This window comes from Oratosquilla oratoria, chromosome 20 (genome assembly GCF_046742065.1).
Source record: "Oratosquilla oratoria isolate Oo_2021 chromosome 20, ASM4674206v1, whole genome shotgun sequence".
NCBI lineage: Eukaryota > Metazoa > Arthropoda > Malacostraca > Stomatopoda > Squillidae > Oratosquilla > Oratosquilla oratoria.
Genome location: NC_134796.1, coordinates 54,368,977 through 54,384,166, shown reverse-complemented (window position 1 = coordinate 54,384,166; position 15,190 = coordinate 54,368,977).

The window sequence follows — 15,190 nt, the reverse complement described above, 5'->3', positions numbered from 1 at the left end:
CAAGGGTTATAGGACATTTATATTAAGATAGGGTTTATATTGGACAAATTTAGGTTCAAACATGATAAGAATGACAGGTACCCTCAGGTAAGGAAGATATACTCCAAGATAAATATAATTTAGAAGAGGAAGAATGTAGAATACGGGGTGATGCAATAGAGGTATTCAAATGGATCAAGGGCTTTAACAAGGATGATGGAGACAAGGTCATCATATCAAGATAGGGTTTATATTGGACAAATTTAGGTTCAAACATGATAAGAATGACAGGTATCCTCAGGTAAGGAAGATATACCTCAAGATAAATATAATTCAGAAGAGGAGGAATGTAGAATGCGGGGTGATCCAATAGAGGTATTCAAATGGATCAAGGGCTTTAACAAGGATGATGGAGGCAAGGTCATCATATTAAGATAGGGTTTATATTGGACAAATTTAGGTTCAAACATGATAAGAATGACAGGTATCCTCAGGTAAGGAAGATATACTTCAAGATAAATATAATTTAGAAGAGGAAGAATGTAGAATGCGGGGTGATCCAATAGAGGTATTCAAATGGATCAAGGGCTTTAACAAGGATGATGGAGGTAAGGTCATCATATTAAGATAGGGTTTATATTGGACAAATTTAGGTTCAAACATGATAAGAATGACAGGTATCCTCAGGTAAGGAAGATATACCTCAAGATAAATATAATTTAGAAGAGGAAGAATGTAGAATGCGGGGTGATCCAATAGAGGTATTCAAATGGATCAAGGGCTTTAACAAGGATGATGGAGGCAAGGTCATCATATTAAGATAGGGTTTATATTGGACAAATTTAGGTTCAAACATGATACGAATGACATGTATCCTCAGGTAAGGAAGATAAACGTCAAGATAAATATAATTTAGAAGAGAATGTAGAATGCGGGGTGAACCAATAGAGGCTTTCAAATGGGTCAAGGGCTTTAACAAGAATGATGGAGGCAAGGTCATCATATTAAGATAGGGTTTATATTGGACAAATTTAGGTTCAAACATGATAAGAATGACGGGTATCCTCAGGTAAGGAAGATATACTTCAAGATAAATATAATTTAGAAGAGGAAGAATGTAGAATGCGGGGGGATCCAATAGAGGTATTCAAATGGATCAAGGGCTTTAACAAGGATGATGAAGGTAAGGTCATCATATTAAGATAGGGTTTATATTGGACACATTTAGGTTCGAACATAATAAGAATGAAAGGTATCCTAAGGTAAGGAAGATATACCTCAAGATAAATATAATCTAGAAGAGGAAGAATGTAGAATGCGGGGTGATCCAATAGAGGTATTCAAATGGGTCAAGGGCTTTAACAATGATGATGGAGGCAAGGTCATCATATTAAGATAGGGTTTTACTAACAGAGTGGTTAACGAATGGAATTGACTTAGTAACCGTAATGAGCGCTGAAACAACTGGTTGATTTAAGAAAAGATTGGATAATTTTATGGATGGGGATGGTAGGTGGTAGGGGACATGGAACTGCCTAGTGTAGCCCTTCTGGTCTCTTGTAGTGTCTTCTATTCATATACAAGTATATATTCTTAAAAGCTAACAAGAAAAACAAGAAAAATCGATGAAAAATACGAGGGGGAAATATTGTGAAAAAGTATATTAAGGTTCCCCTCAAATGAATAAAATCGTCTGGTTTCAGTCTAATAAAAAAAATTGAAATATATGAATATCATTTATATAAATAAATTATTTTGTCTTACGACAGAAAGAAATGTGTTACCATAATAAGATAGTAAAAGGAGAATAAATGAGAGGGAGAGACAGACAGACAGACAGACAGACGAATGGAAAAGAAAATAAGAGGAGAAAATCAAAAGAAGAGGAAAAGGAAAAGAGAAAGAAAAAAGAGAGAAAAAAGAGAAAAGATAGAAAGCGAGAGAGAATACATTGAACATACCCCGGCAGGAGAAAAATATCACAATAATAGCACCATAAAATGTAGCGCCAGAAGAAGAAGAAGAAGAAGAAGAAAAGAGAAAGGAGAATTGGAATGAATTCGGCCAATAATGGCCCCCTCTCTTGGACACAGACCGCCCTCGTTGAACCTGTCTAAACATGACAAATTATTTGGAAACGCATATTCACTTCCCACGCCCGCGTTCGTTCGTCTTCACACTCCTTACGGCTTCGGCTTCGGGTTCAAATAATTGATGACTCGCTCTCCGCTGACAAATTGATATGAAGCGGATTTTCAAGTGGAGATTGAGATGGAATGGGACTACCCTCCCTTCCCACTCAACCCTCCCTCCCTGCTGAAAATCGGGAAGAGGAAATGATAAGGGGTTCCGATAGTGAAATAGGAATGGGAAGAGCGTAGGGAGGAGATTTTCATACGGGAGGAATTGGAATACGAGACGAACGTCCGTCAGTCGGGATGAAACCAATTGTGACGGACGGAAAGATTTCGAAACTGAGAAGAAACTGTTTTTTTTTTTTTTTTACCCTCCCACACACTAAAAAGAATATATATATAATTCTCTTTTCACAAGTTACACTGACTTCTCCCGAATAGACGACGACGACGACTATGACGATGATTATGACGATGACGATGACAATGACGATGATTATGACGATGATTATGACGATGATGATTATGAAGGTGACGATGACGATGATTATGACGATGATGATGACGATGATGATGATGATTATGACGATGATGACTATGATTATGATGATGATGATGACGATAATGACGATGTGATACACACACACACACACACACACACACACACACACACACACATGGCTTGATGGCGCAGTGGTAGAGTTCCCGGCTGCCACTATGGCGGTCCGAGTTCGACCCCCCCCCCCCGGGTGAAATAATTTTAGTAACGATGCGCTGCGATTCGTTACTCCCACTCACGTGGACGGGGGGTTGGGTGTGTGCGCGCGTGTAAGGTTCACAGAATTACCCATAGATCGGCCATATATGAGCTCTGAGCTCTCTCCCGGGAAGGAAATAGCTGTTGATCACGAGTCCAACACGTGATCCAAGACCATGGTGAATCACACACACACACACACACACACACGCATACACACGCACACACACATACTCGAGCAAAATCAGCCTGACCATGCAACAGGTCTCTTCAATGCGTAATTTAACAACTTTTCATACAAACGGCCTACTATCTTATTCAGCCGTCCATATTACCCTCTATCCTATGATAATGTATTATGATTATTTCATTCTGGTTAACGATACGAGATTATATTAAGGTTACGGTCATATCACCTTATCAAACTGATCAAATTCTTTAATACAGTGACCTCACGCACTGGCGTTCTTCTGACGAAGCCAAGATTTCATTTTATTTTATTCTATCTAATTTTATCTTGTTTTATTTCAGTCTATTTTATTTATTTTTTATTTTTATTTTTTATTTATTATTTTATTTTGATTTAATATAATTTAATTTGATTTAATTTGATTTAATTTGATTTAATTTAATTTAATATAATAATTTCATCTAATTCAATTTAGTTTGGTTTAATCTAATTTTAATTTCTTCTTTTTTATTTTCTTTATTTATTCATTTCTACTCGTGTACACTTGCTTATTGTAGGAATATAATGGTGTGGTGTAGTAGTCTCCGGCTTGTGTCTTTATGAAAAATTCAGACTTAAAACGGATATTCCATTCGTTTCCATACCAAAAGCAAATGCCCGAGGGATTCTTCTGAGCGAAATAGAATTTCTCTTTTGAAAAGTTAAGAGAAGCTTATATTGACTTCACGAGCAGGAATGAATTTTATATTCTTTCTGAAATCAATGTGAACATTCGAGGTGACAAAACATAAAAAAGATAAAAATAGATAAAGATAATAATAGAAATAATAATAAGAATAATAATAAATAAAAATTATAAATGAAAAATAATTAATAAAAATAGAAAATAAAAATAATGATAAGAAATAAAAAATTACAAGTAAATAAAAATAAATAGAAAATGAAAAAATAATACTATATAGAAATAATAATATATAAAAATAATAATAATAATAATAATAATAATAATAATAATAATAATAACAATAATAATAATAATAAATCGAAATAACTAAATGTGGGTGTTATGATCTACCTTTTTTTCACTTTGGATTTAAACGACACGAAAACACTCAACAATGTTCTAGATATTGAGCGGGCGAGTATTCGTCTACTTAAACGAAAGCTATTCACAGCTGTTGAAAAAGTTAATCAGCGAGCACAGTATCGCTCGCATATGGCTCTCACCTTCTACATTCCATCCACCTTAACCCCCATCCTCCCCTCCCCCTTCCCCCTTCCCCCAACCCCCATCCTCCCCCTTCTCCACTTCCCCCCATTCCTCTACCTCCTTCCCCCTTCCCCACTCTCTCCTTCCCCCCGCCATCCTCCCCTTCCCCCACCCCCCTTCCTCCACCTCCTTCCCCCTTCCCCATTCTCTCCATCCCCCCTTACCCCCACCCCATCCTCCCCCTTTTCCACTTCCTCCTCCTCCTCCTTCCCCCATCCTCCCCCTTCCCCACTTCCCCTTTCCTCACTCCCCCACCAATGAGGAACGTCAGACCCCTCCCCTCCTCCCTCCTCCCTTTCCATCGTAAAAGGACGCCACTCTTTGATCTGCGAATAAACGGGAGAAGGGGCTGGCGACCTTAAGTCACTGGTGAGAAGTGGGCGTGTCCTGTGATAGCCAAACGCGTTAAGGCGATCCGTGGCTAGTCTTTAGCGTCCTGACCTTACCCTCTAACCCTCGTCTGAAGGATCTAGGAAGGGTACTCGGACCTTTGATAGGATCGTAAGATACGTTAAACGTAGGTTGTGAGCTGTGTTAATGTGTGTGTGTGTGTGTGTGTGTGTGTGTGTGTGTGTGTGTGTGTGTGTGTGTGTGTGTGTGTGTGTGTGTGTGTGTGTGTGTGTGTGTGTGTGTGTGTTAGTGTGTGTGTTAGTGTGTGTGTGTGTGTGTGTGTGTGTGTGTGTGTGTGTGTGTGTGTGTGTGTGTGTGTGTGTGTGTGTGTGTGTGTGTGTGTGTGTGTGTGTGTGTGTTTGTATGTGTGTTAGTGTGTGTGTGTATGTATGTGTGTTAGTGTGTGTGTGTATGTATGTGTGTTAGTGTGTGTGTGTATGTATGTGTGTTAGTGTGTGTGTGTATGTATGTGTGTTAGTGTGTGTGTGTGTTAGTGTGTGTTAGTGTGTGTGTGTGTGTGTGTGTGTGTGTGTGTGTGTGTGTGTGTGTGTGTGTGTGTGTGTGTGTGTGTGTGTGTGTGTGTGTGTGTGTGTGTGTGTGTGTCTACCTAGTTGTACCTTACGGGAAGGGAGCTATGCTCGTGATCCCCCGTCTTTGTATCTCTCCATATCTAGTTTGTTCTTAAATCATTGTATTGTTTTGGCACACACTGTTGTTTCATTTAATATATTCCATTCATCCAGACATCAACCACTCTGTGGGGAGAGCTGTTCTTTTTCAGGTCTCTTCTATAACTGTTCTTTTTGAGTTTCTTTCCATGTCCTCTTGTGTTTCTCTTATCCCAATTTAGTGAGTGAGTGTGTGAGTGTGAGTGTGTGTGTGTGTGTGTGTGTGTGTGTGTGTGTGTGTGTGTGTGTGTGTGTGTGTACAAAATACAACACCACTGGAACAACATCCTTATTCCGGTTGTAATAACAAGATTGGCTCTAGTCATCCCACTGGCTTTAAAATCATGTAAATAGTGGCACATTTCATAACACATGCCGTTTTCCTAGACCAGCATTTCTCAACCTTTTTAACCTTGCGTAACCTTTAAGATATATTGCATGTTTCAAGGAACCCCTGCCCCCCCCAAAAAAAAAAATATATATATATATATATAAATATATATATATACATACATATATATCTCATTTTATTTTCATTGTAATAATAGGTAAGATAGGATGATGTCTATATTACATTATTACAATAACCAAAATATGTCGTGCATGTTTAATTATATTACCTATATGAAAAAAATAAATAAATAAAATAAAAAGTGCATTAGCTTATCTCACTTGTTCTCGCGGAACCCTTAGAGACCTTTTGCGGAACCTTTAGAGTTCCGGGGAACCCTGGTTGAGAAACGCTGTCCTAGACCTTACCCAAATCGACTGCCTAGTGTAGGCCTTATGGTCTCTTGCAGAGTTATGTTCACGCGTATTTGTAAACGTTCGTTTGAATAGACGATGTAGAAAACGTTATGTACAAGCATTTCTGTATATACATATATATATATATATATATATATATATATATATATACATATATATATAATATACGTTGATGAAGGTGGAAAAAGAAGTCACGGAGCTTAGGTTTTCACCTTCATCAACTTGTCACAATATACCAGCATATATATATATATATATATATATATATATTCGTGTGGACACAAATATAATAAAAATCTTTTCCATTCGGTATCTTGGTTAAGATTGGTTACGGTAAACTTGTTTGCTCTCTTAAGCGTGAAATACTGAGCTCCTCGCTCAGGTGTGGATCGCTTCAACAGAGATTCACGTCGAGAAAGCCAAACACTTTCCGCTCAGCCAATCAGGAGGCTCGTTACAACGGAGCTTAGGTTTCCGCGCGCGCGAGTTAGCATCCAACAAAATAAACTCTAGAGCGAATATGATTTTTTTTTCTTTAATGATCTTTATATTTTGTCAATTATCTTTAACACTCACATTCATAAAAACGAGTAGACGAGAATAAAAGAATACTAACTACTTTATGAATAGCATAATAGATTTGTTCTGAATAATAATAAACAGAATATTTCATAAACTAATGCGGATATCCAAATCATTGTTGATGAATTAAAATGTTATCTACACACACAAGATACACACATTCTTTATATATGAATTACTGGATATGAACAACTGAATATATACAAAATAAAAACGAAAAATATATTTGCTTATTTAAGATACATCATGAGGCAAATCCAGTTGCCAGGGGTAGTATGCTATCACAAAAACAAATAAATAAATGAATCAACAGTTAAACCTAAATAAATAAACAGTCTTTTCTAGCATTTTCAGGTGAACCTTTGTGTCACTGGGTGAAATATTGTTATATATATATATATATATATATATATATATATATATATATATATATATATATATATATATATATATATATATATATATATATATATATCGATCTGTCTGTACCGACTGGGCCACAGGGGTAGTTTAGGTACACATTGGTAGTCTGTTCTGTCTAATATAGTTTGTTACAACTTCAACTACTCGTACAAGGTACTATCATTGTAGGACAAAAATATCATAATACATGCACACACACACACACACACACACACACACACACACACACACACACACACACACACACACACACACACACACACACGCACACACACACACACGTATACACACATATACAAACGTGTGTATGTATGTATGCATGCATGCATGCATATATACATATATAATGTGACAACACATCCAAGTGTTTGTATACATATTGAAACATCGAAAACGCGAGAGATTTCGGTAGCATTTGTCCGTGTACGCGAGGACTTACACCGAAACCCTCAAAAACATTTGAACGTACATGACTGTCGTATACGGATATATACATATACAGTAAGCGTATTTGCTTTGAGATCATTCTCGCGTTGGTCTTTGTGTAGGCATCTAATCGTACTCAGTTTTAGGTATTTGGTCCTACATACAAAAAGAAGAAAAAAAAATTAGAAATAAAAACAAAAATAAAAATAAAATAAAATAGTCGAGTGGACAAGGGCAACCGCGTCTGGAGGCTAAGAGTTAGATGGATAGTAGTTCGAATCCCGCTTGAGAGTCACCAAGTGACGTCAACATGAAAAGCTCTTAAATTCTCGAGTTCCTACACAAGTTATCATGCTTAGTCACCTCGCAGAGCGGGAAACGGACAAAAATATAAAAATCTGTATTAAGTAAATATGTGAAGGTGCGTTTACCTATGTATATGCACGAGTCGTTTTGTATTCTTCCAAATACTCAAAACTAACCTCGAATACATCAGATATATATAAATTCATCTTTCAAAATTTAATATCTAATATATTTCTGCATACAACAGTCCCCATTTAATGAAACCAGTTCTCATTCTACACGAAATTGCAATGATAGAAATAAATGTGTGTGTGTGTGTGTGTGTGTGTGTGTGTGTGTGTGTGTGTGTGTGTGTGTGTGTGAGCGCGCCCGTGGTTGTGAGTACACCTTCAACTCCCATACATGTAAAAAAGTACAACCATGTAAACACATATGTATACATACACGCATATATACATACATACACACATACACACATATATATACATACATATACATACGTGCTCACATACACACGCATATATATATATATATGTATATATATATATTATATATACATATATATGTATGTGTGTGTGTGTGTGTGTGTGTGTGTGTGTGTGTGTGTGTGTGTGTGTGTGTGTGTGTGTGTGTGTGTGTGTGTGTTATACACACATTTGAGTTAATATAACCGTACTAACGGACGGGACGGGATGCAGTGGTGGAGGAATGAGGAGTGAGAGAGATCAGGGGGAGGGGGGGGAAGCCTCAAGAAATAAAAACAGAAGAAATCGGGGTCAAAAAGAGTCTTTCGTTCTCCCACCTGCTGCTCTTTTTGACTTCTCTTTTCTCTTCTTTTTTACTCTCTATCTTTCCCCCGCCAAACACGACGTTATCATCTCTACGTATTTCGTGTTTGTGTTGCTTCTTTATCTGTTCGTTTTCTCTTCAGTTTTCTCTACTCCGCAATCGCAAACAGTTTATCTCAAAAGGTTTGTCTCAGGCTGATGCGCCAAGGTCAACTTGCTCTCATACAACAACACTGCCTCCAGTCTACTCTCCACCTTATGGATCTCGTTCTTGTTATCGTCTTCAAGACCGATTCTTCACTAATTTCATATAGCACACATAAGAACACATGAATAAAAGAGACTTCAAGAGACCATAAGAACTACACTAGGTAGTTCCATGTCCATTACCACTTGTCATTCCTATCCATAAATTCAACTCGCCTTCTCTTAAAATAATAAATTGTTTCAGTAGCGCTCACTACATGATTACTATGTCTATTCCATTCCTAAACCATTCTACTGGTAAACCAGTTCTTGTCGTGTGATAGCTTCCTTCGATTCTGGAAGTTGCTCTTATCAACGTCATCGTTAATTTTCGTCCCCTTGTGGGAGGCTGCAGGTCAAATGTCCTTTTGCAATGAAGACCACTAGATCCCTCTATCCGTCTTTAAGTTCTACACTGCTACAATTTCTTCCCCAATGCGACCACCGCATATGACAATGTTTAGTCTTGAGCTCTAAGTTAACTTCCGCTTTGTACAAACGTCTTACCACAAATATTAAGAGGATTACTAATCACTACAACCACTATAGTCGAAAGATCGCCATCATTACTACCATCACTATCGCCATCATTATCACCTTTACTATCACCATCATTATCACCTTTACTATCACCATCATTATCACCTTTACTATCACCATCATTATCACCTTTATCACCATCATTATCACCTTTATCACCATCATTATCACCTTTATCATCACCATCATTATCACCTTTATCACAATCATTATCACCTTTATTATCATCATCATTATCACCATCATTATCACCTTTATTATCACTATCATTATCATAACTTTCATTATCAACATTATCGCCACCATTGTCACCACCATTATCACCTTTATCACCACCATTATCGCCACCATTATTACTATCATTATCACTTATTATCACCACCATGATCACCATCGCTATTATTATCCTTGCCATTATCACCAATGAAATACAGTGCCATCCTGACTTCAGTTAAGATATCTTCCTTCTTCCTCTTCTATACTTTTTCGTTGTTCTTCTCTTCCATGTTTTAATTTATTTTCCTAACATTCATTCATCCTGTGGTTTGCTTCCCTGTCCCACATTTTAATCAAATCTGCCTTTCTTCCTATTTCCTCTTTCTATCTTTTACTGATTTTTTTTTTTTTTCTCGCCGGCCAAGCGGGTTCTTAGAGCGTCGCTACTTGCGGCGTAGGTCGAGGTGACGGCGATTTGATCCCTGCCGCTAGCGAGTTGGACCAAGGGAATGGTTAATGAAATTGAACGCTACAAAGTCTTCTGTAAGGGGCCTCGTCCTAGCCTCCTGATAGGGAGAGCTCGTGACGCTATTTCTTTTTTTTTTTTTTTTTTGTCTTTGTCTTATTTATATTTTTCGTACTTATCCTGCTAAAACTCATACCAAAGTGATTTTTGCTCTAAAGTTTCCTTTATCGGGAATCTACGAAACTCAGAACTCTCCAAAATTAAAAACGAAAACACATTTCGCAAATTTTCTATAATCTCAGCAATTGCCTCCGTTCCAAGAAATTTTGACTAATTTCGGAAAACTTCCTTCCAAACATCGGAAACTTTCTATATTTCTCTATCTTTTATTCCATAGAACAAACTTCGTTCTCGGATCAACATTAGCCAATTTTCTTCATCACGTAGCGAAGACATTAAAAACAGCTAATTAATAAAAGAAAACTAAATGTCCTATTTTCCTTCGCGTTTCCTCTTTCTACAACGTAGCCATCTTCTCTATACTGTCTACCTCATTCACGTCTCTAATTATCCTCTCAAGCGGGTAAGACCAGTTGCCCTTTCATCTTCCTGTCTTTTCTTGATATCAAAGACTTCCTCCGCCTCCTCCCCCTCCTCCTCTGCCTCCCCCTCCTCCTCCACCCCCTCCTCCTCCGCCTCCTCCTCCGTCTCCCCCTCCACCCCCTCCTCCTCCGCCTCCGACTCCCCCTCCTCCTCCGCCTCCGACTCCCCCTCCTCCTCCGCCTCCTCTCTCTCCTCCTCCCCCTTCTCCTTCTCCTCCTCCTCCTTCCCCTCCTCGTCCTCTTCCTCCTCCTCGTCCTCTTCCTCCTCCTCCTCCCACTCCTCCTCCTCCTCCCCCAGCCCTACTCCCCCATCTGCTTCATCTACCTCCTCTTCTTCTTTGTTCTTGTCCTCCTCCACCTCTTGCTTTTCCTCTTCTTACTCTTCCTCTTCTTACTCTTCCTCCTCCTTATCCTCCTCTTGGTCCTCCTCCTCCTACTCAACCACCTGTTCTACCTCCTCTTCTTTCTCTTCCTTCTTGCCCTTTTTCTTGTCATCGTCCTTATCCTCCTCCTCCTTTTCCTTTTACTCCTTTTCCACCACCTCCTCCATATCCTTGTCTTCTTCGTATTCACCTTCTCTTCCTCCCCCTCCTTCCACTGCTCCTCCTCTTTCTTCACCTCTTCCTCCTCCTCCCCCTGCTCCCCTCCCCCTTTTCCGCTCCTCCTCCTCCTCCTCCACCTCCTGATCATCCTCCTCCTCCACCTTCTCCTCCTCCCCTATACTTCCTCCTCCTCTTCCCACTCCTCCTCCTCCTGTTCCACCTCCAGATCCTCCTCCTCCTCCTCCCTCCTCCTCCTCCTCCTTCCTTAGACTCATCTTCCAAGCCAAAGACATTCCGGGCTCTCCTTAGCCTCACCTCCGCGTCCAGACCGGAGGCGAGGCGGAGGGTGTGTGTGTGCCGTCCGAGTCATTGGTTCTCTCTCTCTCTCCGTCTCCTCTTTCGTTTGTCTGGACCCCGAGTGTGTGTGTGGGCGAGCAACTTTTCACTTTTATCCTCCATCAAACACAGCGTTAGGTATCGTGTGTTTTTGTTTGTCCGCATGTGAACACGAACAAGGACGCACATAGTTATGTGTACGCAAACTAACGTATACGCGAGCACGTACGTGTAATTAGCACGTGGAAATTTATCTCTCTCTCTCCCTCCCTCTCTCTCTCTCTCTCTCTCTCTCTCTCTCTCTCACACACACACACTCACACTCTCTATCTCACACACACACACACACACACACACACACACACACACACACACACACACACACAGTGTCTGCTGCCTTTCGTAGTTGTAGGAAAAGCGCTTTCGTGAACATTTACTATATCTATTACGAGGTCGCAAAGACCCACGTCGTAAATCTGTTACCCAAAGAAATTTCGAAGACGAGGCGACTGTACGTCACTGTACCGCAGTGGTTAAGGAATATCTATCGTGTATATATATACATATATATATATTTATATATATATATTTATATATATAATTTTTATTATAATAACTATTATCAATATTATCAATATTAACAATATTATCATCATTATCATTATATCTATTACCAATATTATTATTACAATTACTATTATCATTATTCATTTCAGATGTTACCCACTCTACGAGGAGGCTAAGCGCGACGGCTTTTGTTGGAGCTCGGAAATTTGAGACGATGATGTACTGGGAGCGATTTCGAAATGACAATCTCAAGACTCCTCACGTATAGACAATGGCGCCTTTGCTTGCTCAAAAAAGAAATAGAATAAACAAATAAAAAATAATAATAATAATAATAATAATAATAATAATAATAATAATAATAATAATAATAATAATAATAATAATAAAGAAATAAAAATAGATAAATATATAAAATAGAAAAAATTAATAACTAAATAAACAAAAATAAATAAATAAAAATAATATAAAAACAAATTAAAATAGACAAAAAATAAAAACAAAAATAAAACACAACAAAAAACAAAATAAATAAAATAGATAAAAAAGCAAACATAGAATTAAATAAAATAATAAAGAAATAAATTGGCACCCTCTAGTCTCCCATGTTCAGGGGGCGTGGCTCCCCGTCATCTGCGCTTCCTTCCGCTTCACAAATCGACTGACGCAAATGGCTGACGCACAATGAGGAAGGGTAAGTTAACTAACCTCGTTTGAAGTGACAAAACGAAACATAATTCAGTGGGAACCAAGCAATTACCGCATAACAGATCTTAGATTGCAAATACGATTTGATTACAAAATCCGACGTTAAATTTTTTTCTTTAATATTTTTTAAATGGTTTTAGATCAATTAGGGCTTTTCCGAGGGCTTAAGGAAGATCTCTCTCTTTACTGAATAAAATCGCCAGACGGCAGCTAGAATAATCGACAACATAGCTAAGCCACGATGGGAGTTGCTTCTCATACTAGAGGTAAACGACCCAAACTCGCTGGAATATAAGAGCCCAAGTCCGCTGGGATATAATAATCTAATCCTGCTGGGATGTAAGAGCTCAAGTTGGCTGGGATGTAAGACCTCAAGTCGGCTGGGATATTAGATTTGTTTGAGATAGAGGTAGCCCATAATGCAAGGCGGGACTCGAACTCAGCAAAATGGCTCCCATGTAGTACAAGAAGATTGTGTGTGTGTGTGTGTGTGTGTGTGTGTGTGTGTGTGTGTGTGTGTGTGTTTTAGTGAGTGTGCGTGTGAATGTATTTGTGCGAATGTGTTTGTGTGTGTGTGTGTGTGTGTGTGTGTGTGTGTGTGTGTGTGTGTGTGTGCGCGTGTGTGTGTATGCGTGTGTGTTTGCGTTTCTTTGTGTATGTGTCTGCATGTATCTGCGCGCGCGTGTGTGTGTGTGTATGTGTGTATATGTGTGTGTGTGCGCGCGCGTGTGTGTATGTGTGTCTGCGTTTCTGCGTGTGTGTATGTGTGTGTATGTGTATGTGTGTGTGTGTATGTGTATGTGTGTGTGTGTGCGTATGTGTGTGTGTGTGTGCGCACGCGCGTGTGTGTGTATGTGTGTGTGTATACGTTTCTACGTGTATGTGGCTGTGTGTGTGTGTGTGTGTGTGTGTGTGTGTGTGTGTGTGTGTGTGTGTGTTACTCGTATATATATAGCAACAAAGTCACTCGCCACCTTTTCTTATCAAAGTTATTTAACATCATTTAGAGTTGACTTCGTCTATTTCAATCAACGATCTGTTATCAAAGTGACAAATAAGAACTCTTAGACTAACAATTTATTTTTTTTCGAAACATTCTTTTGTTCTTTCTAGAAGGTCTTCGAGTTCGTTAGCAACTTTGTTATTCTTCTCCTATAATTGATGCAGTTGAAACAATAGCGTCCATTTTTCTCTCGTTCATAGTTTAAAGAAGGAGTGATGAGGAAAGGAGGTGAGGAAGAGAGGAAAGGAGGGAGGAAGAGAGGAGTGAGGAAGAGAGGGAGGGAAGAGGAAGAGAGGGAAGAAGGAGGAAGAGAGGGAGGGAGGGAGGAAGAGAGGGAGGGAGGAGGAAGAGAGGGAGGGAGGAGGAAGAGAGGGAGGGAGGAGGAAGAGAGGGAGGGAGGAAGAGGGAAAGAGGGAGAAAGGGAGGAAGAGAAGTAGGGAGGAGAAGGAAGAGAGAGAGGGAGGAAGAGGGAAGGAGGGAGAAAGGGAGGAAGAGAGGATGGGAGAGAGGAAGGACGCGAGGGAAGAAGCGAGAGAGAAAGGGAGAGAGGGAGGAAGAAAGAAATTGAGAGAGGGAGGGAAATAAAGAAGGGAGAGAGGGAGGAAGTTAGGAAGGGAGAGAAGGAGGAAGAGAGAGAGGGAGGAAGTTAGGAAGGGAGAGAAGGAGGAAGGGAGCGAGAGGTGGGAGAGAGAGAGAGGTGGGAGAGAGGGAGGAAGGGAGAGAGGGAGGAAGGGAGAGAGGGAGGAAGGGAGAGAGGGAGGAAGGGAGAGAGGGAGGAAGGGAGAGAGGAAGATAGGAAGGGAGAGAGGGAGGAAGGGAGAGAGGGAGGAAGGGAGAGATGGAAGAAGAGAGGGAAGAAGGGAGAGGTTGAGGAAGGGAGAGAGGGAAGAAGGGAGATAGGGAGGAAAGGAGAAGAGGGGGGAAGGGAGAGAGGGAGGAAGGGAGAGAGGGAAGAAGAGAGAATGAGAGAGAGAGGAAAATTGATTTGCGGACGAGTGTTACTCTATAAGGAGACAAAGGCGCCTCAACGGACTTCGGAGAAGCTTCGGAGGCAACGAAGAGTCTGTCTTTCTTTGGACCCACCCGAAGAGCCGAAGACCAGAAGGAACTGGAGACTCAAAAAAAAAAAATCTGAGCTCTCGACGCTGACGTAGGCCAAGGTTAACCCGATGTCACAAAGGTTAACCCTAATGGTGATTTAATTTTCTTGAATATTTTGCTTTGTTTAACGCAAGGCGATTTCGGTCATCTGAGAGAATTTGCTATTCTTTCGTGGGTTCTG